The sequence below is a fragment of the Macrotis lagotis genome, chromosome X, assembly GCF_037893015.1.
Source record: "Macrotis lagotis isolate mMagLag1 chromosome X, bilby.v1.9.chrom.fasta, whole genome shotgun sequence".
In the NCBI taxonomy this organism is placed as follows: Eukaryota; Metazoa; Chordata; class Mammalia; order Peramelemorphia; family Peramelidae; genus Macrotis; species Macrotis lagotis.
This window is the reverse complement of record NC_133666.1, coordinates 515,152,248-515,178,190: the sequence shown is the minus strand read 5'-3', so window position 1 is coordinate 515,178,190 and position 25,943 is coordinate 515,152,248. Positions and strand designations below refer to the sequence as shown.

Sequence of the window (25,943 nt, the reverse complement as noted above, 5' to 3'; positions counted from 1 at the left end):
AAAGAGGATTTAAAATGGTAGAGAGAAAGAGTGAATGTCCTAAGAACAGGAGAAAGCTGGCACAAATGCATAAAGGAGACCATCAAGTATGCCACTCTGACTGGAATGCTGAATACATTATGGGGAATGGGATGAAAAATTGGAACCCATGGTTAAACTTGTAAAAGTCTAAGGAGGCTGAATGACTGGATGACTGACTGAATGAATGAAAAAAGTATTATGGCTAAGGAGTTTTTATTTTATCTTGAGGGCAACAGTAAATTACTAGAGGAATTGAGAATAGAAATGACACATTTGGATTTCTAAATCAAGGAAGTTATTCTGGCAGTCATGTAATGGAAAGATGGGAAAGAGTAGAGAATGGAAAAAGAAAGACCGGTAAGAAGATTATTACAATGGTCCAGTCAATTAATCATTCAACAAATGTTGGGAATGCAAGGAAAGGCAAACACATTCTCTAGGTTCTTTGGAAATAAAGAACAAAAACATAAAAAAAATTTTTTTAAATGAACCCATAAACAAATGGGGGGGTAGAGCAACATTCAAATATCCCTGCGTATGCAAGATACAAAAAACATAAGTGGTAGATTATCTCAAAGCACAGTTACTAGAAGGAGCAAAATCTGAACAATCTTAAGGGAATCTAGGAAAATTAGAAGCTGGAGTAAGGAGGGAAAACATTCCAGACAAAGGAGAACAGTAGCAAGTAAAGAGTTGGAAGATAGAGTATCCCATGTGAGGAACTGCAAGTAGGTCAAGTATAGCTGTATTGTATAGTACATTTGGGGGACTAAAGTATAAAAAGAATGGAGAGGCAAAAAGAGAGCAGTTTGGAAAGGGTTTGAATGCCAAAGAGGATTTTATATTTGATCCTAAAGGTAAGTGGGAACTGTTGGGAGTTTAGTGTATTGGCAGAGGGAGGGGGGGGTTACAAGGTCATAAATGCTTTAGGAAAATTCTTTGGCATCTAAATGGAAGACAGATTGAATTAAGCATTCTTGAGTGGAGGTAAGAGCTGATTTTGATAGATTATGAACAGAATTTAGTAGTGAATTGGAAAAAACTAAGATGATTACCCAAGCTTGGCTGACTCAGAGAATATTAATGCCTTCAAAACAAATAAGAAAGTTAGGGAGAAAGTAGAAAGATTATATACCAAGATTGGGACAGTCTGCCATCAGGATATACAGGTAGAAACACATAGCAGAGTGTTGGAAATATAAAAGTACTGATCAAAGGAGAAATTTGAATTGGGGATAAAATTCGGAAGTTATCTTCATAGTGATAATAATTACAGTTATGGAAATGTATAAGGTCTCCAGTTTAAAAAAAACATAGAAAGCAAAGAAGGCATAGGGGAAGGTCTTTAGGGGATATTCACTTTAAAGAAGTCAAGGAGAAGAATGAACAAAATAAAAGTACTTAAAAGGAACAGTTGGGGAGGTAGGAGATGAACCAGGAAGAGACAAGTTTTCATAAAGCCTAAGAGAGAATATCAATGAGTCAGTGGTAGACACTTGTCAAATGCTACTAAAAATAACCCAAAAATTACGCTCAAAGGGCAATAAAAATGTGTATACCCTTTGATCCAGCAATACCACTACTGGGTCTATACCCTGAAGAGATCATGAAAAAGGGTAAAAACATCACTTGTACAAAAATATTCATAGCAGCTCTGTTTGTGGTGGCAAAGAATTGGAAATTGAGTGAATGAACATCCATCAATTGGGAAATGACTGAACAGATTGTGGTATATGTAAGTTATGGAACACTATTGTTCTATTAGAAACCAGGAGGGATGGGAATTCAGGGAAGCCTGGAAGGATTTGCATGAACTGATGCTGAGCGAGATGAGCAGAACCAGAAGGACATTGTACACCATAACAGCAACATGAGGTTGATGATTAATCTGGATGGACTTGCTCCTTTCATCAATGAAACAACCAGGGACAATTTAGGGTATCTGTGATGGAGAATACCATCTGTATCCAAAGAAAGAATTATGGAATTTATACAAAGACCAAAGACTATTACCTTTAATTTTTTTTGGTAAGGTAGTGGGGTTAAGTGACTTGCCCAAAGTCACACAGCTAGGTAATTATTATGTGTCTGAGAACTCAGGTCCTCCTAACTCCAGGGCTGGTACTGTATCCACTGCACCACCCAGCTACCCCTATTACCTTTAATTTTATAAAAAGTTATCTTATACAATTTTGCTATCTCTTATGTTTTATTTTTTTCTTTAGGATATGATTGTTCACCTAACACATTCAATTTTGATCAATGTATAGCATGGAAACAATGTAAAGAATATCAGATTGCCTTCTGTGGGGTCTGGAGGAGGGAAGTGAGATGGGGGGAATGTAAAATTCAATAAAAATTTTAAAAATACCCCCCCAAAATGAAGACTAACAAAAATCCAACCAATTTGACAATTAAGATTTCACAGGAGACCATGGTTCTGAATTATGATTTAATTAGTGACGGACAGTCTCTTGAACAAGGCAGATTAGTAACTATTCTTCCACTTATAGTCTTGGAGAAAGCAGTGTCAAGATGTGTTTAAAAATGAATAGGTGATACAGAAGCAATAAGTAAAGGCTAACCTCTTTAGAAGTTTTGCAGTGAATAGCAGAGAATGGATGAAATGGATTAAGGGAACAATTAAATTTTTCTTGGATTTCTTTTTCAGATAGAATTATAAGAGAAAAGATTTAGAGCTAGAGAAGAGCTAAGAGAAGACACTGAGTCCAACCCTCTCATTTTATATATTAAGAAAAACTGGGAAGAGATGAGCAAACAACAGACAAAAAGAACCAATAAAGAAGAAGAGGAAAGACAGAGACAGAGAAATGAAATAAAGTGTCATAAAAGATAGTATGACAGCAAGGATATGTAGTGTTTGGCAAGGAGAAAGGCTGCCTCATTCTCTAAGACTGGAGGGAAAGAGCAAAAAATGGATGAAGACATATAGAGATATGTGATTAAGTGCTAAATTATGTGATATAGGCTGTGAGTTATAAGAGTTCAAAAAGAGAGGGAGATTAATAATGACTAGAAGAATCAGCCAAGATTCCATGAACTTGAGCTAGGCCTTGATGGATGGGTAGGATGATTTGGATCCTCAGCAGAGAAGGGAGGGTAACAAACAATGGAGCATGACCAAAACTTATGATTCAATATGATATGGAAAACATGTGCAGATGCAGCATAAATGGAGATGAGGATATTATGACATATACAACTCATCAAATTGCAGCAGCCCACAGGTAAAATGTGCTTTCCACAATGATTTCAGGGAAGATATTGTTACCAGGAGAATTTTAACACTAGCATTTTCTGACCTAATTGGGTTTGAATTTTCTATCTTAATGTTGCATTCATGTGGTTTCCTGCACTTCATAATTTAACATTTGTAAGAGAAAAAATGCAGTTATGAAACCCAAATAAGGCACCACATTCAGAGGCAGGCAGCCAGCTGCTAACCATAGTGACATCCAAGCATCATTCAAAGTGTCGCTTTCAGCTCAGCTTCAGAAAGAGGATGTTTAGAAATAAGGGGAAAAATAAATGCCACTAAATATAAACAGCAGTTACAGATTTCACATGGGGAGAGGGTAGCAGGTAAGTCATCTACACCATGAAAGGCAGCAGGGGAAACTATAGATTTCCTATAAAAAAAGAAAATAGCAAAAGCCCAAATGAAGCCTCTTTGTCATTTTTAATCGGCTCAATTCTGTAACTGTACTGCATCCTGCTATCTCAAGTGGAGATGTATGATTACCCTTAGAGAATGCAGTGTCTCACTTAGCAAAGGACTGCATCATTAGAATCTCTAGTAGCAAGGAACTCCACAAGTTTAAACTGGAAAGCTTAATAGTTTTGCAAATAACCATTACCCAGGGCAAATTATTCATTAAGTAAGTGTTGATTGAAAAAATAGTTATTATTATTTAATACATTGTATTACTTGTATACATTGTGAGAGGGGAGTAGTTCTAAGGGCACATAGGGTGGTACAATTGTTTTTGTGATCTAATACAATTTTAGTATTTACTGCTATGGCTTGTTTCAGAGGTAGTTTCCTTGCATCCCAGAGTATCTGACCACTTCCAAATAGCTAGAGTTGCCAACCAAGGAGTAAAGGAGATTGGATGCTCTAAAGAAGAGGTACCTTCCCATCCATTTCATGCTGAATAGCCACAAAAGATTATTAGATCTAGAGCGGGAAGAATCTTTAGAAAGCACCTAATTAAAATGACTTGGTCAAGGCCACACAGGTAGTCAGGAGAAAAGTCAGATATAATTCCAGGCTCTCTAACAATAAATGAACAACTCTCTTGCTAAAATCCATGCTGGGTAGCCTTCTGGCTACTATTAATATAAGAAGGAAGGAAGGAAATATTTATTAAGTGCCTATCATCTGTCATTTTACAAATTTATTTTATTTAATCTTCACAACAATCTTGGAAAGTAGGTAATATTATTTCCATTTTACAGATGAGAAAACTGAGGCAGACAGAAGCAAATGACTTGTCCTGGGTCACAGAGCTAAAAAGAATCTGAGGCCAGGTTATGTTGACTCCAGTCTCCCGAGTCTACTGTGTTACCCTACCTAAGATAATCAATCTCCTATTTCCATGTCTTTCTCTATACCCATATCTCTGTCTGTCTCTGTGTCCTGTGTCTCTGTTCTCCTCTCTCTCTCTCTCTCTCTCTCTCTCTCTCTCTCTCTCTCCCTCCCTCCCTTTCTCTCTCTCTCTCTCTCTCCCCTCCCTCCCTCACCAGTTCCTTTCAAGGTTTAACTCAATCACTTCACTACTTCATTCAATTTGTCCTTTCTGTCTCCCCTAGCTGTTAACCCTGCCCTCATAATTTTATATTATGCTTACAACTCACTATAAGCATGCTATTGCCCCCCCCCACCCCTGCACCAGTAGATTGTAAGCTTCATGAAGGGAGAAACTATCCCATTTTTTGTCTTCATATCCCCAATGACCTATAAGAAAGTCCTAGAACCTAGCTGTTATTTAAGAGATGGGCTGACTAACTACATTGAGAGACATTCAAATCCAAAGAAAGAAATCTCCCTCAGTGATAAGATCATAGATCTAGGGCTAGAAGGGGCTTCAAAGACCATCTAGTCTAATTCAGTCTTAAGGAGGAAACCACTTGAGGAAACAAGTCCCAAGAGGAGAAAGGCTTAGCCCAAGATCCAATAGCATAAGTATCAGAGGTGGGGTTTGAACCAGCTCCTAGTCTTTGTTTTGCTGATCCTGCTATTCTCAGCTAAAATGACAGCTGGACCATGATTCTTGTGACTAACAAATAAAATTAATTCAGATAGTATTATTTTGTCAATTTCTAAAACAAGCACACCATGGACTGGGTTGTATTACTTGGAATTTTCATTAAGAAAACAAATTCTGGGCAGCTAGGGGCGTAGTGGATAGAGCACTGGTCCTGGAGTCAGGAGGACCTGAGTTCAAATCCAGACTCAGACACTTAATAATTGACTCGCTGTGTGACCTTGGTCAAGTCACTTAACTCTATTGCCTTAAATTTAAAAAAAATGGAAAACAAATTCTCCAATATCCTAACAAGATGTTCTGGGACACAAAATAAATGACGTTTCCTGAAATTAAAAACCACTATGCACCAAGCCTTTTGTTCAGAAGTTCAGAGGACTTACCTAAAATCATGTATGTTTCGACCATTCATGCAGCCTCTCTGTCTACCCTTGCTCTCTTTCTCACTGGGTGCAGCTCAACTTCTCCTGAGGTCTGGGAATCAACCCTTTCATTGTGCTCCAATATGCTGTGGTATAACAAAAACAAAAACAATCAAGACAAGACGTCAGAATGAAAATGCCACTTCAAGTGTTTGTTCGGTGGCTCCGGGGAAATCCCTGGCCTTTCTCAAATATGTATCTAATAACCTCAAACAAGCATGTTCAGCACTAGCAAACAAGCTATCAGACAACTGATCTACATCAAGTCCTTTTGGGGTAAGTTTTAGTGACAACTTAAAACATCTGAAAATATTTTTTAAACCCCAAGGCAGTGAGTGTAAGGAAATTAAAGGAACATCAAGGTATGCATATTCCATTGAGACTCTAGTAACCAAAATGAAGGTTTACTTACTGGTGGAAAGAAATCAAATATGCAAATGGAGAAGAGATTAGCTTTCAGAGTACTGTTTTCATTTTTTAAAAGTTTGTATAAGGTTTGAATGCCTGCCTAATGACATGGAAGAGTTTAGCTCCAAAATGTGCAAGAAGTTAGATGTGTTTCAAGTAATTCTCTTTCATTCAATAAACATGTATGAAGGCACTCACTTTGTGCAAAACACAATGTTAGATAACTGAGAAAAATACAAAGAACAAAACACAAACCCAGTCTAAAGTTAGGTAATGGGAGGGGGGGTGGGTCCAAATCTGTGACATCATCAGTATTGGGAAGTTCTAGTGTGGAAATCCCCCTCTAGGAATGCAGATTTGCAGCTTCTTGCTAACTAATCATCTTAGTTGTTGGGGAAAAATGAAAAAAGCTAAGTGTCTTGCCATGGTCATATAGCATGCTATGTGTCAAAGGGCAGCACCTGAACTCAGATAATCCCGACTCAAAGGTCAGACTTCTATAAATTATATATCAGGCTTCCTCTCAGAATGGGAGGTAAATCATGTAATTAAATTTAAAGCTAAAAAATTTGAAAAGCATCATTTAAGAGCTACCAAGTGTCTATGGGATCTCAAGGATAAATTCTTTAAGCATGTTATATTATAATATAACAAAAGGTTTGTAATTAGAATAGGTTATCAGAATGATTTAAACTATTATTAATATTTTGATATGAGGTTTTTTAAATACTAAGAAGATGAGTAATAAAGGAAAGAATTTTCCATTTTGATTTAGAAATAGAAAGTTGATAGGTTTAGATTGTGTGACTCAATTGTGATTAAAAATCTCTAAGTAAACTTAAAAGTTAGTCTACATTATGAATTTTCAGTGCCTGGATAGGAAGATACATGCCTCTTATCCCCTACTCACAGTAACCACTCAAGCCTACAGACCAGAGCTATTCCAGGTCCATCACTATGAAAAGCTCTTTTTTACCTTACATTCACAATGCCCATGCAAGATAGGGTACAATCTTAAGTGGTGTCTAATGTTCCATTAAAGTTGGGTTTTTTTCCTACCTTTGATGTAAAGAAATAGTATTTAAGCATCCTCTGAACTTTTTTAGGCAAATTTTGGTTTGCTCTTTCTGTTTCAATCAGGAAAGGAAGCTGGGTAGTTTTCAGCCCTTGCTCAGAGGCGACATCATTGTCTGACCTCCAATCTCTACCCTCTCTGCTTCTAAACTTCCAAGTCAATCATTAATATTCTCAACCTTAAACTAAGAAGGATAATACCTGTTTACTGCACATAATTAGCTAATATTTGGAAAGTCCACTGAAGATGAAAGTTTGATTTTCTAACTCCCTCTGGCCCTGCACCAAAAGCTTTATGGAATGGCCTCCTCAGGCACAACAGAACCATTTAATAAATACTTTTTGATGATGACAACAATGATAAAACAAATAAATGAAAGCTAGGCAGATTGATTCATGTTATTTATGTTGAACTCTGTTGCCAAGTCAATGGATAGAAAGGAGGGAATAATATGTACAATATTTATATTTATAGCAGTTCTTTTCATAGTGGTAAAGAATTGGAAATTGAGGGGATGCCCATAAATTAGGGAATGGCTGAACAAATTGTGGTATATGAATATGATGGCACACTATTGTTCCATCAAAAATTATGAGGGAAGGAACTTCAGAAAAGCCAGGAAAGATGTGTATGGAACAAATGCTGAGTGAAGTGACCAGAACTAGAATAACATTGTACACATTAACAGCAACATTAGGTGATGATCAACCATGAAAGACTTGTACACTTCAGCATTACAATAATCAAAGACAATTCTAAAAGACTCATGATGGAAAATACCATCCATATCCAGAGAAGACATTGTGAAGTTTAAATGCTGACCAAAACTTACTAACTTCAATTTCTAAAAGTTGCCTTACATATTTTGTTTTTTCTCTCTCTAATGTTTTTCCCATTTTAATTTGATTCTTCTTTCATTACAAGATTAATATAGATCTGTGTTTAGCATGTTTATAAATGTATAGCCTATGTAGGATTTGTTTTCTGTCAGGGGGAGAGGGGAGGGAAGTCAAGGAGGGAGAAAATGTGAAATTCAAAACCTTGCAAAAAATGTTTGCTGAAAACTACTATTGCATGTAATTGGAAAAATAAATAAATAAAATATTTTTTAATAAAAAAGAATGGAGGGAATAAAATTATCTGGAAATGGCTGGAAGCAGTTTGAACATTTTTATGTCCTTCTGTCTTTGAAGGATGAAGAGAAATTTCTAACACTATCATCTGATCTTCTGATGAAGTTAAGGACCCTTGATCTCTTGGAGGTAGAATGACTTTATAATACTACAATGTCCTTTTCCAGGGACCCTGGCTAGTCCATCTGTTATGTATCTGAACTGTTGTTGATGTGCTGTCTCCCCCAATTAGAGTGTGAGCTCCTTCAGAACAAGAACTGTCCTTTTTTATGCATAGTCTCGGTTCTTAGCACAGCTTGGCCTATGGTAAGTGATTAATAAATGTTTTTTCATTCATTCACCCAATGAATTTCTACAATGACATAGGATTGTAATGATTTCCACCTGTTCTTGGGAGCTCTATTCAGCTCTTTTCACTAACTCAGCTCCCACTCAAATGTTTGAAGAACAGCTAGCATATTGATACATGATTAAATTATTTAAAATCAGGAATTCTGAAAGCTAAACTGCCTTTATCATGCCTCTACCGTGTAAAAAATAAGCTTTAGGAGTTAAATATTCAGATTCATGATGAATTAAGGCCTGGATATGAGTTTATATTTTAGTTCCATAAAAACAACTCTAGCAAAATATTTCTTGGGGAAGTTAACACTAAATCACAAATACAAATAAAAGAGAGTTGGAGCTTGCCAAGAAGAGAGTAAGGATTAAGTACCAAAGGAAGTATGACTTTTGGTGAGCTTTCTTATGTCATCAAAATTATTATAAAACTTCATAGTTCTGCAAGATATGCCTGGATTTTATACTACACTTTTCATTGTATTTAAATATAATTTTAAACTTTTTTCTCTCAAACCTCATCAATAGCATTATTCATAATTCATTGTAGGGATATCTTTTTGAGCACTACCTAATATGTTTGAATATATACACATTTACTTTTTTAAAAATGGTGAATTTCATCACTACATTATATTCTTTTCATGTGTTTCCTCAACTAATATCCTGGAGGCAGAATGACTTTATAATACTAAAATGTCCTTTTCCAGAGGTAAAAATAAGGTTTGCAGTATGAAAGAGATTATACTGCTTATTGAGAAAAATAAAACTAATCTCACTTGGAAGTGTCTCAAGTCATGGGGAGGAAGAGCTACTAGTGATAGGTTATAGAAATTATAGCCAACTCTCAATTACACTTGTTTTGGTGGAATCTAAAATCAGTAGCATAAAAGAAACCTCCTGATAATACTCTAGACCTCATTTTATTTTTTTATTTTTTTGCAAGGCAAATGGGGTTAAGTGGCTTGCCCAAGGCCACACAGGCAGGTAATTATTAAGTGTCTGAGGCCAAATTTGAACTCAAGTACTCCTGACTCTGGGGCCAGTGTTTTATCCACTCCTCCACCTAGCCACCCTAGACCTCATTTTAAAGTAAGAATTCCAGCCCAAACCTCTGCCAAACTTTTTTTTTTACCAAAGCTGCTAACAAATAGTAAAATTGAATGCCAAGAATTTCATCTCCATTCCCCAAAAATACCTTCCAACTAAAGTACAGCATGACAGGCCTTAAGTTACTTAGACAAAAGTCTAGAAAAGAAAATAAAAGAAAAATTAACCAACCAGCCAACCTTCAAGAGACCTGGCTAAGTCACAGATTTGAGTGATAAACAGATTTGGAACTATAGAGAGATTTGATAACAAACAGTGGTTGCTTTTATTTTTTACATTTGTTTAGTTGTTTTGAGATTTTTTTATTGGAAAAGTAAACAAAAAGGCAGTCCTGATACTACAGATAAAAGAACTGAAATGGAATTCAAAGACAAGGGTTCTGCATTTGGAGTCAGAAGAGCTCCAAGTTTAAATCTCATCTCCAATCTTTGACAAGCTAGTTGTGTTGTGATGACAGGTGAACCAAATAAATTTTTCTAAGCATCACTTTCCCCAGGAGTAAAATGAAAATAAAAATCCAAAGTCCAGTGGATCATATAACATAAACGATGTAAACAGTTTAAAAACCTTAAAAGGCTACATAAATGCCATAGCTGTTCTTGTTGCAGTTGTTGTTGTGATAATGGTAGTTGACCCTTAGATGAGTCAAGAACTTTCTGCACTTCAGTCTCCTATCTGCAAAATGAAAGGGATTGAACTAGAGTGTTGATATGGATGTGTTTCCATTTCTTCCAGGACTATATCAACTTGCTGGTTACTGAACAAAGATCACACAACAAGATTATCAGCATTTAAATTCATGTTTATAGAAAACCTAAGATCCATATGATCCTCTGTTCTCTTTGTTTTATTATCCACCACTAAATCACCATCACTGGGACAGTGACAATTTGTATTTATCTCTATTCTGTGACAAAAAAATTTCATCACTGGATATTTTCTCTGGTCTCTAAAGCAGAAAATATGCACCAAAGCAAAGGCAACTTTAGCTGTCTTCATAGTCTAGGACACCTACAATCCAAAATAAATTTTAAAAACTAATGCTGATGCTCACTGACCCTGAGCTCACCCAACACTATTCCCCTTCCTTCCCCTACCAGCAGAGCTCACTAACAGACACAAACACCCAACACATGTTTACAACTAATGCCTCACCCACTCATACCCCAAGTTTCCCTCCCTCTTTACAGTGTTATGGAGACCTCATGTCCAGCCTGGGACAAATAGCCAACACAATCTCAGCACTATAGGAGCAATAACTTCCTAGTGACCACTGTCTCATAGCACCAATTCTGCAACGCTGAGAACTCCAGGAGCCTGGGCAAACAAACCCCTGGCAACAATGTGGTAGCTCTTTCAACTGCTGGGGCCAGGCCACACTGGCAGTTCCTCTAATGAACAGAGGGAGTAAGATAGGACCCTGGGGTGAGGAGGGGAAGAGGAGGGGAGCGACACTGACAGTCTCTGCAACACTCCACTAGGCCTGAGAGAAAGAACTCAGCATCTAGCTGGGTCAAGTTCTGAACTACCAAAAGTCGAAGACAAAGGACTAGGTTGATGAACTGTGAATTGAAGAGGCTGATAATACTTTGAGATCCGGCTCCTAGGGCAACAACTATCACATGGGAGGGAGTCAGGCAATAAATAAAGGGGAAACAGAGTTAGGGAGGAAAAGACTGAAATTACCTAAGATTTCAGGGAAAAGAAAATTAAAAGAACTTGAATATAATAAATAGACAAACCATCACAGAAAATCTTAACAATTGAAGTAAATATAGCCCAGATTTAGTAAATGAATTCAAGCATCTTATAAATTGTTGTTATTGCTTTGTTGTTTCAGTTATGTCCAAGTTTTTGTAACTTCTTTTTTTGGCAAAGATACTGGAATGATTTGCCAGTTTCTTCTCCAGCTCATTTTACAGGTGAGGAAATTGAGGCAAGCAGGGTTAAATGACTCATCCAAGGCTACATAGCTGGTAGGTGTCTGAGGTTGAATTTGACCTCTAGTCTTCCTGATTCTAAATCTGGCACTCTATCCATTATTTAACTGCGAGCTGAACATGTAATCACAATTCACTATCCTTCAATGATTTAAAAAGATAAATAAGAATTATGATAGCAGAATTTATGACCTCCATAGCAAAATAACGGATGGAACAGAAAATGTGGAATTTGGAGTTGCTCATTTCATCAAAAAGCAAAAAACAAAAACAAAACAAAAGAAAAGAAGGCAAAGACTATTCTTAACAGTAAGAGAAAATATGCTCATTGCAAGAAAAAGTAATGATCAAAATAATGATACCTGAAGGATCATAAATCTTGCAGAAAAACATGATAGGACAAAAATAGGAAATAACAGAAGAGAACTGCCCAGAACTTCTGAACACAGAAAATGAAATACCAAGTGAAAGAATTCACAGATCACCTCCAGAAAAGAAGAAAAAAACAAAACTTCAAACTCATAAACAAATGTTTAAATTTAACAATTCAAAATTAAAACAATAAGTTCTATGAACAATCAGAAGAATGACCTTCAAATACAAAGGAAAGGAAATTTGAATAATGCAAGACTACTCTGTACCCACCAAAAAACATAGGAGGGAATGGAATATTATATTCCTAAGAGCAACAGAGGATGCAGCATGAAGTCCAAGGTGACCTACCTTGTAAATTATAAGAATAATCATAAATGAAAAAAGATGGATATTCATTAACAAAGAGGATTTTGAAACATTTTTAGAAAGAAACTAGAACTGAAGAGATTATTTGTTTTTTGAACACTCCTAAAAACAAAAAAAGAAGAAAGAGAATCAATGCAATAGCCAAGGACATCGCAGAGAGACAAGTAAAAAAGGCACACTAGAAAAGGGAAAGTCAAAGGGCAAGATCTGCAAAGCAGTGGCCTGGAGAGAAGAGACTAGAATAGAAATCTTGGAAGCTTTGATTGCAAGAAGAATATAGGAAAAAAGAGAGAGACTAGATAATTATAGAGATCATGAATCAGAGAATGAAGATCTAAAAATAGAAAGATTGATAATGCAGAATGAGAGAAATTCTTTTTCAAAGAATACAAAAATTAAGTTTAAAAAGTTAATGAGGGGCGGCTAGGTGGCGTAGTAGATAAAGCACTGGCCCTGGAGTCAGGAGTACCTGGGTTCAAATCTGGTCTCAGACACTTAATAATTACCTAGCTGTGAGGCCTTGGGCAAGCCACTTAACCCCGTTTGCCTTGCAAAAAAAAAAAAACAAACCCTAAAAAGTTAATGAACGGAACTGGTTGAAGAGAGAAAAGGAAGGAGGGATCTACTTGAATAACTGAGGGGGGGGGAAGATAAAATAGTAGAAATAAAGTAACTAATAAGCAAAATCCCTTAGGAAAAGGTATAACAAACAAGAGAAGGAGATGTAGGGTCAGGGAGAAGAGAGATAACTTAAAAGATTAAGATAAAGTAATTGAAAAAATACATAACTTTAAAATCATAATTTTAAAAATATATTCAAGATAGGTAAAGGAAATATAAACCTAACATAATGTTAAATACAAATGGATTAAACAATCCAATAAAATGAAAAAGAATGAGAGACTATAAGAAAACAACCCTATGATTTGTTATTTACAATAAGCACATTTTAAAAACAAAGATGTAAAAAATTAAACAGAAAGGACAGAAAAAATTGCTATTATCGAATAAATTCAAAAAAATCAAGAATTGCAAACATACTAACTGACAAAGCAAAAACAAACATTCAAAAACAACAAAAAAATCTGTCAGCTAGTAGTTAAACTTCAGGATGAGCTTCTCTTTACTTGGCTAGGTTGGTCCTTCAACAGAAGACATATAGTCTGACACTGAACCCATACTGGGAACCTTTCCAGCTTTGTTAAGATCTGATAGAATTTGAGCTTTCCTTGCACAGTCTTCAAGAACCCAGGTTTACTCCATTCCATGAGGCATCCAAGTAGGAATTTTGTAAAAGAAAGCATTTTTATGAAAACAAAGTATCAAAATATAGTAGAATTCAATTATAACAACTCATTTTCATATTGATTCACCTATACCATAAATCAAATCCTCTCTTTCTTTCTCCTCCTTCCCACCACCCTCACCCCCATTCCTCCTATACATAGACAGAGACCACTACAACAAAATTCACATAATAGAATTTTCATGTGCTGGCTTTCTAGCTACTGTACATCTCTGTTGAATAACCTAATTGAATTTTGTTCAAATGTTTTTAAGTATTCTGGGAAAAGAATATAGTCCTTTCAAAAATGAGAAGCAAGTGTGGAGGAACTTATTAGCTGTGGGACCCTGAAACAGCCTCTCTGTTCTACATTTTCTTCATCTGTTAAATAAGGGGATTGAACTAGTTAATCTCCTAGGCTTTTACTAGCTCTAAAAGTCTGATCCTTGGGGGGGGGGGGGGGGGAATGGTAACTTCCCCTTAGTCCAATTTCGTTTTTTTTAAAGCATGCATTTCTCATAACTTCCTCTTCCCTCAGTATCATATTCACCTTTGCTCCTTTGGTTATGCATAGTGTTTAACAACTTTATTACAAATATAATAAATCACTCTTTATTTTTTCAATCCTTGTTCAGTCATCCCATTTCTTTGACAAATGTGTTCACCATCACTGTTATATATCTTTAATAGTAAGCTCTGAGAAGGTGAGCTCTAGATCTGCTGAAGCAAATATTTTACAATGTCTAGGCATATGAACAGACCCAAAAACTTAAAAGTGCACCATCAGTACTTTTGCTAAAGCTAATGATGGATAATACTCAGTAATTTAAACTCCAAACATGACTCACTGCTAAAATATGAATCCCATGACAAAGCACTCTGATGAGTTTCAGTATTTTTTTTTCAATTTTTATTTTTAGCTGTGGTTATTTAATGATCCCTTGGGAACTAAAATCTAAGTCTATATGCTCTCCCAGACCAAGTCTGTCTACATGGCGCCAAAAACAACTGTTTAAAAAGTGCAAGGTTCAACTCCACTGATGGTTGAATTTTCATGATAACAACCTATTTCACAGATAACTTTCTCTGAATTGCCTGATTTTTCAAGGAAATTAACTCTTAAATTTATATAGTGCTGCTTTCACAACTAATGAGAATCAGTAATTTTCCCATTGTACACATACAGGCTAAATCTCTAGAAATTGGGCAGCTAGACGGCACCATGGATAGAGAACTGATCAGGAGTAAAGAAAACTTGAATCAAATCTGGCCTGAGACATTTAGTACTGCTGTAACACTGGGCAAGTAATTTAAATTCTAACTATTTCAATTTCCTTAGCTATAAAATGAGATAATAATAGCACCTACCTCAGAAAATTCTTCTGAGGATTATATAAGATAATTTGTAAAGCACTTTGCAAACCTCAAAATACTATGTAAAGGTGAACTGTCAGGATGCTGATCTGGCCCTTACAATTGTATATATTGTATGCAAATTATCCTAAAATAAGTGGCAGCATAACCTGAACTATAGGTCTAAGAAAATAACAAATTAAATGAAGTATCATCATAGTGGCTTCCACTTTAAAATAAAAATAGACAAAAGTAAGAAGTGGACTTGTGACTGTACCTATGCATATATAGAGTTTCCAGAAGAGGAAAATTTTTCCAGCAATGCAAGTTAACACATCTTTGCACCTTATAGTCAAAGAGTTACCTAGACCACTGAGGGACTGACCTGACCAAGGGAAAAAAGTGAGACTTGAACCCTGGTCTTCCTGACTTCAAAAGGTTAGATCTCTAACCACTACATGAAACAGAGGGAAAGAGGTAGGAAATGACAATTCTCATTTGGAAAAAATGGAAATCTTTACAGAAAAGAAGGAATATAAAGCTCCTGAATGGATAATGCTACTAATTAGAAATTGAGAATAAAAAAACCTTGTTACTATACCAATTCTTTGGAAATCTAGGGGATATGTGATATCATAAATATTTCCCACTGGTGATTCAAATCACCAAGTACCCACAATTGCTTACCCTGGGTAACTCATGTCCTTGTCCTAATGAAACTATACAAAATGCCTTTTATTTTTTCTTTTAAATAATTAAGGCATTATTCACTGTGTGGCTGCCTGTCTCTAACATATAAAATTTAGTCAAAGAAAGTAACTCTGTACTTCTGCCTAACAGGAGTCCACAAAGGCATTGTGTCTGAAATTAGTAAACTTCTTGTAGTTTGCTTCAGAAATCATCCTTATTTTACCAGCAGGGCAATGCCTATACTCAACCAAGCCAAGAAAGTGTTCCTCTTTCCATGGGACAAAGTAATTTTCTTTTGTTTTAACTATTAAGATTATGACCACAACTAGTGGAAACCACAATGCTGGAAACAAAGACTCATGAAAAGGAAACACCACAAAGCCTGCTGACATTTATAAATCTAACTGTGGCAAGAAGTTACTCTTTTCATAAAGACATGTGATACATTATGAAAGTGTTTTTGTTTGTTTTTTGCCACTTTAGAACACTCCATAGTAGTAATACCTTAATACGTAAGTTATTACCACCTAACATGCTATTGGAATAGTGTGGGGAAAATAAAATTCCTTTTTAATTTATTTTAATTTTTAAATTAATTTTATTTTATTTATTATTAGTCTCAAAATACCAGAGAAAATGATCTTAACTAAAATGAGGAATTGGCTGAATTATTTTCTTAACGTACTTTTAAAAGTTAATCTCATTTATTTTATAAAAGAATGCTAAAATGAAGGGAGGAAGAAAGAAAGAAAAGAAAGAAGGAAGGAAGGAAGGAATTAATAAGAGTTTAGTATGTGCCAAGCACTGTGTTGGTGGTTAATGGTTACAATGCTTCCTGACCACATCAGATCATCAAATGACAAACTTTAAGAAAAAGGAAAGCTTCAGAGACAAATGACCTAGGTTGCTATCACACCTCTATCATTACCTGCATGACCCTGAATAAATCTCTGAACCCTTCTGGCCATCAGATCCTGTCCAATAAAATGAAATTATATTACATGACCTCTTAAGTTCCTTATAACTCTAAATCTATTTGCTTAGGATTTAATTTTTTCAAATAACTATGTTAGGTTGGAAGTCTGAAGAAACTTTATTGAAAAAGGGTTCCTTTGTACTTGGGCCTGTTTTCAAAGCATCATACACCCTGTTCAGTTTTAGAACCAAATGATCTTCTAGAATTTTTGTGATTATTACAATTAGATTATTATTATGTTACACTAAGTTATAGTTTTCAAATCAGTAGATGAGAAAACAACATTACATTTAATAGCATTGCATTCATTTTTTTTTTTAGGTTTTTTTGCAAGGCAAATGGGGTTAAGTGGCTTGCCCAAGGCCACACAGCTAGGTAATTATTAAGTGTCTGAGACTGGATTTGAACCCAGGTACTCCTGACTCCAAAGCCGGTGCTTTATCCACTACGCCACCTAGCCGCCCCTCATTCATTTTTTTAAACATTGAAATGACAGCTTAATTCAAACTCCTTCATAACTTATAAAAACAAAACAAAATGAAACAAACAAAAACCTCCCAACAACTCCAAATACAGATTGGGCTAATGTTTTTATTTGCTAACCTTCCAGATAGGTTTTCAGAGTATAAATAAAGTTATAAGGGAAATGTTTAACTTCTTTATTATTTCAAAGTATCTATGAAATTGCTCATAAGGGTGCTCCCACTAATGACAACACAGACTATAACCCAGTAAAATTTTTCAATGAGATTTTCATCTATGTATTTATATAAGATTTTCACAAGAGGATTCACCCAATGAGATTCATGCATTACTTTAATTATTTTTATAAAATTTTATTTTTAATGTATGGAATAAGATAAACAATTCCAAAACCTAGTACTATATAAAAGGATAACACATGAAACTGCAAATCTACTGAGTGCAACACCTACCTTATTTCCAGTCCTACATCTCTAATAGATTCTTTAAATTTTTCACTATTCTTAACTGCTAATGTGTTGTCAAACTGTGATCAGCACCCTAGTTTATGTCCTTTTCACCTCTTGCCTGGACGAATGCAATAGCCTTCTTATTAGATAAACTCCCTATTCCAATCCATCAACTCACCCTCTACTCTACTTCATTACCTCCACAATCAAATATAAATGACCTTGTTTGGTATTTAAAGCTTTTAACTTTTCTCCTTCCTATCTTTCTAGTCCCTCTAGACCTTACTCCAAATATTGGACCTGAAGTAGAAAGACCGGAGTTCAAGTCCTACCTCAGACACTTATCTGTGTGAGACAGGAAAAGTCAATTAATCCCCTCTTTGCCTCAGTTCTCTCATCTATGAAATGAAGAAAAGAGAACCATTATTTTGCAAATATTAAAGGATCATACAAATACTAGTTATTATTAGCACTATTAATCATCATCATCATCATCATCATTTGGATATGCTGGTTTGCTCTATCTTCTACCTCTGTGACATTGCAATGGGTGCCCCCATACCTTTAATAATGCTCTATTCCATCAGTTTTGCCTCTTCAGTTCCCTGGCTTCTTTCAAATCTTCAGTCAAAGTCTACCTTATGTAGTAGGCAAACTATTTCTCTTCCATAGATAGATAGATAGATAGATAGATAGATAGATAGATAGATAGATGATAGATAAATACAGATATAGATATACGGTCTCCTCAATTACTAGGGCTTTTCTCAAGGAAATTACCTTACAACTACTCTAAATATATCTTGTATATCCCAAGTTATCTACATGTAGTCTTTCCCATTAGAAAGCGAGCTTCTTAAAGGCAAGCATTGTTTTTATCTTTATATATCAAAGTCAGTGCTCAAAGTTTTTTTTTTTTTGACTGGTTGGTATGAAGTTTTTTTTGTTTGTTTTTTGTTTTTAGGTTTTTGCAAGGCAAATGGGGTTAAGTGGCTTGCCCAAGGCCACACAGCTAGGTAATTATTAAGTGTCTGAGGCCGGATTTGAACCCAGGTACTCCTGACTCCAGGGCCAGTGCTCTATCCACTGCACCACCTAGCCACCCCTTGGTATGAAGTTTTTAAAATACAACTTTTTTTAGGTATAAGTGGCATGTTAATCAGATGACACTGATCTCTCTCCTCCAGAAATTTTTTATGGTATTTTGTTAGTCTCTCCTTTGTCACTATCACATTCTATCTAACTTGAGTCTTCTTTATTTGTGCATATATTTGATTCCCTTATGAGACTATAAATGTCTTGAAGGCTGGAACCATGTCACTTTTCATCTTGGTATCCCCATTGCCTAGCATAAAGCTTTGCACATTGAAGACTATTAATTTTTGTTGAACTGAAATGAATTGTTAATTACAAATTAATAATGTAATCATTAACTTTAGCCAAAAGAACTAGAAAACATGAGTTAGCCTAACATGGGTCTTTCAACAGTATTAAAAGGTGTTTTTTTAAAATCAAAACCTCCCTTCATTTAAAATATTTATTAGCTTAAACTTCATTAACTCAAGACAGTTATTCCTTGAAATTACTACAAATTGATGAGGTTTTCTCATTACTTTATTCTTTAAAAAAAAAAGACCTGCCTATTGGAGTGCTCAGGTCCCTCTGCTAAACAACAATCAGGAAAAGCTCCTTTGCTGCCAACTTGGATAACTGACTAATAACATCTGATATAAAAAGGGAAAATGTTTTATTCTGGAGCCATTTATTTCCTATTCTGCAAGCAGGAAAATTTGAAGTTCACTAATGAAAGAAAGATTGTTAAGTGCATGAGTATGCCCAGGGTTAAAATAAATCCCAAAAGACATGGACTATCTCTAACATTCTGCTCCCTACAAAATATGTCCTCATATACCTAAACTCAATGTCTCAACTCTGATTATGCCAGACTCCTCACTATCTCAAAAACTCCTCACATTCTTTGGTACTTCATCTACTCAATATTTTCATCAATGATTTAAATGAAGACATAAGTAGTTAGCTTCATTAAATTTGAAGATGACAGAGCTGGGAGGAAAAGCTAATAGATTAGAGAACAAACTTGGGATCTAGAAAACTTCTGATAGGTTAGAACAATGGGCCCAATTTAACAAGATGGGATTTAATAGGGATAAATATAAAGTTTTATATTGTTTCAAAAAATCAACTGAAGATCAAGGTGGAGAAGTATGTTGAAGAGGGTGGCTAAACAGTAGTTCAAATTAAAATGATGGATTTAACATTATGCTGTAAATTCAGCAATCTAGGTAATGATGGTCCTTATCATGGTAGGTTTTCAAACAGAAACTGGATAAGCACTTTCTGGGGATGTTGTAAGGAAGATAAAGAAAGAGAATAAGCATTCATTTATACAGAATCTACTATGTGTACAGCATTATACTAAATGCTTTACAAACAGAATATCATTTGATCTTCACCAAAAAACCAAAACAAAACAAATAAGTACTGTTATTATCCCCACTCTACAATTGAAAATCTCAGGAAAACAGACATTATATGATTTACCCAGGGTCACAAAGCTAATAAGTGACTGAGGCAGGACTGGTACTTTTTTCCTTTAACCTTCTTTCCAGGGAGAACATTTTAGCCACTGTCCTCCTTGCCACCTCAAAATAGGTCCTGTTCAAGTACTGATTGGATTACAATTACAATTACAAGATACTGATTGAACTATCAAAGTTCTCCAATTACTGATTAAAATATTCCCTATCCTACAAAGAGATGAGTAGATTCATATAATCTCACAGTCAGACATCATTTCAGAAAACATCTCGTCTAACCTGGAACCAAATAAGAAACCCACTATAATTCCCTCAAAGGTGTGGTTCAGGTCTTTTGTCAAAGACCTAGAAGGAAACTAGATGTCATGGTGAACACAGAGCTCTGGTCTTAGAATAATGAATCTCTGAGTTAGGAGTTGTGACTCTGGTGTCACAAAATGTCCTTTTCATCTCTTGCCTGGGCAAGTCATTTAATTTCTCCATACTTCATTTTCCTAATCTATGAAAGGCTGTTATATGGTTCAAATGAGATAATATATGGAAAGTGCTTTGCAAACCTTGAAGCACAATATAAATACTATAAAGCCTGACAGAGTAGGGAGAGCCTTCAAGGGCAAACAATTACATGTTGATTAAAGAGAAAAAGGATTCTAAGTGCAAAGGAAATCACCAGAAGTCCATCTTACACTCTCTAAACACATTTTGTAAAGGCAGTATTTGTTATTGTTACTCTTTCTACCACTCTCCACTGTTTCCCTTCAATCCTCTATGTTATTCTTGTTTTTATCATGTTTCTCTTTGAGCATATCACAAAATAACAGGGACTGACCTTTTCAAGGAATGTCTTTGAGCTATACACCATAAGAACCAAGGGCCCAGAACTGCTTACCCTCCCAATTTTTCTCTAAAGATTTGCATCCAATGTTTCTTAAAAATGAAATTTAACATCCCAGAGCAAGAACAAGAGTACCTTTTTAATTGTGTTACACCCTCAGGAATTTTTATCTTCCTCTCAGACAAACCAAAATGCCCCTCAAAGTGACCCCGGTTAGTGAGGCTCATCTATTTAAAATGTTAATGATCTGATGTGGATTTATGGCTTATGCCTTCTAAACCTCCTAAGCACACAGTGTCAGGGGCAAGCCATTCTGTAAGTACAAACCTGTTTCCTTTCCTAATGTTCTGTGAATTTTTTTCCTCAATTCAGCCTTTGGATTTCCCCTTCATAGTCCCTGTAATTAAATTTGTGGAACCGTGGAAATGTTCATCTTAATCTAAATGTAACACACTAACTTTTCCCTTCTTAGAATATCTTACTGGTTTGAAAGGAGAGAGATAACTATTATTTTGAATTTGACTTTGTCCCACATATAATGCCTTAAAATGCACTTTTGCTAAATTTTAAATTCAATAATCGTATCTGGCATTATTATCTTCATTTTCACACACACACACACACACACACACACACACACACACACACACACACACACACAAAGTTTTAAATAATGCTAGTCTATTTTTTCCTAAGTAGAAAATTCTTTACTTTCAAGAAAAAACAGCTAATCCTCTGTATTCTTATGTAATTGCTACTATCATTCTACAAAGGTCTAACATTTGTATTTGGTAAAATCATGTTTTTTAAAAATCAAAATTAATTTCCAAAAATTTAAATGCTAATTTAAAATTAAAATTGATAGCTCTTATTGGGGCCATCATTTTATATTCTGTATTGACACACTAATGATATTTTAGGCTCATTCCCAATATTTTTGCCTAAAAGCAAACATAAGTTTGGTCATCCAAGAATAAAAGCTTATAGAATTAGGAGAGGGGGAGTAAAAGATGGCAATACCTGAAGAATGTATGAATGCATTGCATCTTGTGATGAATAAATAAGTGCTAATTACTGTTAATGCAAAGAAAACAATTGTCATGATTATGAATGAGAAAAAGCATACTTTAGGTTTCAGTAGCCCAACTGTATTTTTTTTTGTCAATTACAAAAATGCAATTTGAGTCTTAATAATTGTAAAATAGCCCCAGTAACAATCTCTATTACTCAGTGCCAAATTTCAATGATGCATTTTATAATTGCCTCAAAGGTTAAATAGTAAAAACAATACTAGAAGCAAAGTTGAAAGAAATAAAAATAGTGATGTCTAGTTCTTTTCAATGATTTTCTCACATGAATGGATGGATCATTTAAAAATTGCTGGCCCATCAAAGTTGATGCAAAACTGTAAAATAGCTATGTTAACTTTACAAAACATGGTAGGATGATCATTTCCACTCACCCAAGTCACACCCCTGCGTTGGGTGTAGCTTCTTTATTTCATTTTGTTTCAATTTACTGTAAGTAACATCTTTCAGAAGTTGAGAGCTTTCCTGGTAGAAATCCTGGAATTAGACCCTGAAGATGCAGGCTTAAGTCTAGCAAATCTTGGACATTTGACTAGAAGTTTGACCTTGGACAAGTCACTTAACCTACTCTAAGCCAAAAAAGGTGAAGTTCATATCTGCCCTGAAAAATAAGAATGAATGGATGAAGATGCTCTCTCTGAGAATGTGACTGAAAAGGTACTGTGATACATATGCACTGAAATGAACGAATTTACATGTAAATATGTACTTATCCAACAAATCCATTTGGTTGTATTGATGTCCAATATTAATTTTCTGGACAGCAAGGTGATGCAGTGGATAGAGTTTAAGTCCTTGAGTCAGGAAGATTCATCTTCCTGAGTTCAAATCTAGCCTTAGATACTTAGTAGCTGTATGACCCTGGGCAAGTCACTTAATCCTATTTCCCTTAGGTTTTTTAAAAAAAAAAAATTTAATTTATTTAGGGCAATGGGATTAAGTGACTTGCCCAAGGTCACACAGCTAGGTGATTATTAAGTGTCTGAGGCCAGATTTGAATTCAAGCCCTCCTGAATCCTAGGCTGGTGCTCTAGCCATTGTGCCACCCAGCTGCCCCTTACAATAGGCTATTGTCTAATCCTGTTGGTTTTAGGTATATAATGTTACTCCCATCCAAACTTACTTTTCAATGTTTTCTCTTACTTCATGTTCCAGCCTAACTAGACTACCAGGTACTTCTGAAATCTTCTCCTGTCCTCTCTTATCACTGTGAAACTATACATGCTATTCTCCCAAACCTAGAATGGTTTCCTTTTCAAATCTCCATCTAATAAAATAAAAATTCTTTTCTTCTTTCAAAATTCAATTCAGGTGCCCATCTCTCTCCATAAAAATCCCCCTAATTATCCTATCTAGATCCTTCCTTCCTTAATCTCATGCCTTTCTATCACAACCTACCCCATTCTTTTTTCTTTTTTTAGATTTTTGCAAGGCAATGGGGTTAAGTGACTTGCCCAAGGCCACACAGCTAGGTAATTATTAAGTGTCTGAGGTCGAATTTGAACTCAGGTACTCCTGACTTCAGGGCCGGTGCTCTATGCACTGTGCCACCTAGCCGCCCCTACACCCCATTCTTATTTGTGTTCAATCTACCTATTTACCTACTAGACTGCAACAGGGATTACGTCTCATTTCATCTTTGTAATCTCAACATCTACATAACAGTAAGTGGCCCTTTGTAGGCATTTGGAATCACAAAATCATAGAGTGAAAACTGGGGGGACCTCAAAAACTATTTGTCCAACCTCTTCATTTTACAGTTAAAACTGAGGCACAAGAATGTTAAATGATTTGTCTTAGACCACACAGGTAGTAAGCAACTGATAAGTGTTTGCTGAATTGAACTGAAATAAAGGCTTGCTACATTGATCTGAGAGTTTTGTGTAATTTAATTATAACCTGACAGGGCTTGTCAAGAATAATAACTAGGTCTTGGTAAAAAAAAATAAATAAACAATAACGAAAAAAGCTACATGGTAGGGGGAGCCATTGTTTGTTATCATTGAGTCTATTTCTCCCTATTCCTACATTCCCACAATTTGGATTATAAGGAGGAAAAAGAATTGGAAGAGGAGGAGGCACATTGAGGTATCTGGTGTTCTATCACCATAAAGCTTGCTCATTCTATTTCTTCTCCTGTTTCATATTTCAGGCTAAAAATAGACTGTATCATTTCTTAAAATGCTACAAAAGAAAAAAATTGGAGTTTTCTTCCAACTCTAGGATTATTCATATTTTTGCTGGACTAATTGTTTTGGTTGAAAACTCTTTCTCTTCTATGAGATCATGGTTGTGTTGAATACTGTAAAAGATTCATGACTTCACTGTGAATATATTCCCTCTATATTCCATGAGTTCCATGATGCCCAATCATAAGGTCTTGGGAGATCAGCCTCTAACTTAAGTAACCTCTCTATCACTGGGTCCACACTCCCAAGTCTTTCTAGTACAGGAAGGCAGATCAGAGCTTGAACAGCTTGAACATGAGGATGCAACATTTGAGTTGGACATTCATAAAGAATTAGATGATATCAACAACACATTTAATTAGAGTAGAAGAAAAAAAATCCTTACAAAGAATTTTATATTTTTCCTTAACCTTTCTTGTGCCATGTATCCCTTTGGTAGTCTGATAACCCCCTTCTCAGAATTATGTTTTACAAATACATAAAATAAAAATTTAAAGTTTACCAAAGAAACCAATCATATAGAAATTCAATGACCAAAAATTTTTAAAATCAAGTTCATGGACCTCAGGTTCAGAAGCCTTGATTTAAAGGATACTTTCACCTGCAAGTTATTTCATCACAAGAGGTCCTTTGAAGTAGGAGAGACAGATGTTATTATCATCATTTTCCAGAGGAGGAAAACAACTCAATGTGATTACATAACTTGCCCTGAATCATTCTTCTCTAGATTGGAAGAGTATCCAGTGTGCCCAACTATACCAAATTTGGAACTCTTAAAAGATTTAACATTATACCATGGGCTTGTCTATTCCAAGAGACAAATCATATCCCCAAAGATAGTTATGTATAATTAAAGCTGTGTACTTATGAAAAGATTTTTATGTTAAATCAACCCTTAATATCAGCATTACAATTCCAGTTTCATTATATTCCTACTTGCTAATTTTATAATAGAAACAGATTTTCATTTACTTATTTATATTTCTATGCTCTCTCTACCTTTTACCTGTCTCCTTGTTTTCTGCCTCTGATATAAAAATTTCTCTTTTATTGGAATATGTTTATGTTGGTACTTCTCAACACTAAGCAAACTGTTTTTTTCATGCCATCTACATCAACTAAAAGAAAAATTTCTTCCAAAGACAGTGAAATTACACTGCTACATTTCTAAATGATAGTTTTTTTATACTCTTTTCGTGACCCTTTTCTAAATCTAGTCCAAATCAATGAAATGCTTCAGTATTAGCTGTCTTTGCCACTTCTTTATGGAAAACGAAAGTAAAAGTTCAGGACATTTCTAGTGTGAAAGCCTTCTGAACAGAGCAGCACAAACAATCTTCAATTTTAACAAATTGATTAAAAGAAGGAATCGCACAGCTATTTCTTAATCTCTCTTTAAATAAAACTTTCATTATGAGAGCATTTAACTACTTAGTGGTCTTCTTTATCCCCCCCAGCCCCTACTCTGACTCCATGATTCCATCCTAATGTCCAGTCCCTCAGTCCTATTTTACTCTGCCAGTTTAGAGGTGGCTCCTACCCCATGATCATCTTCCAGGG

At 35.3% G+C, this 25,943-nt stretch overlaps 1 protein-coding gene across 22 annotated transcripts in view; it reads right to left on the bottom strand.

Annotated features, from left to right (window-relative positions):
* Nucleotides 1–25,943, bottom strand: part of ATXN1 (ataxin 1) — a 521,647-nt gene that overhangs the window by 388,350 nt on the left and 107,354 nt on the right. For 19 of the 22 annotated variants that reach the window (XR_012472582.1, XM_074207313.1, XM_074207312.1 and 16 more), the window contains one exon: nt 5,693–5,817. The exons of 1 other annotated variant lie outside the window; for it this stretch is intronic. The gene's annotated coding sequence lies outside the window, so the exon portion shown is untranslated. Of the gene's footprint in view, nt 1–5,692; nt 5,818–18,045; nt 18,112–25,943 lie in introns of all 22 variants that reach the window. 2 more of the 22 variants (XM_074207311.1, XM_074207316.1) reach the window with 1 other exon arrangement.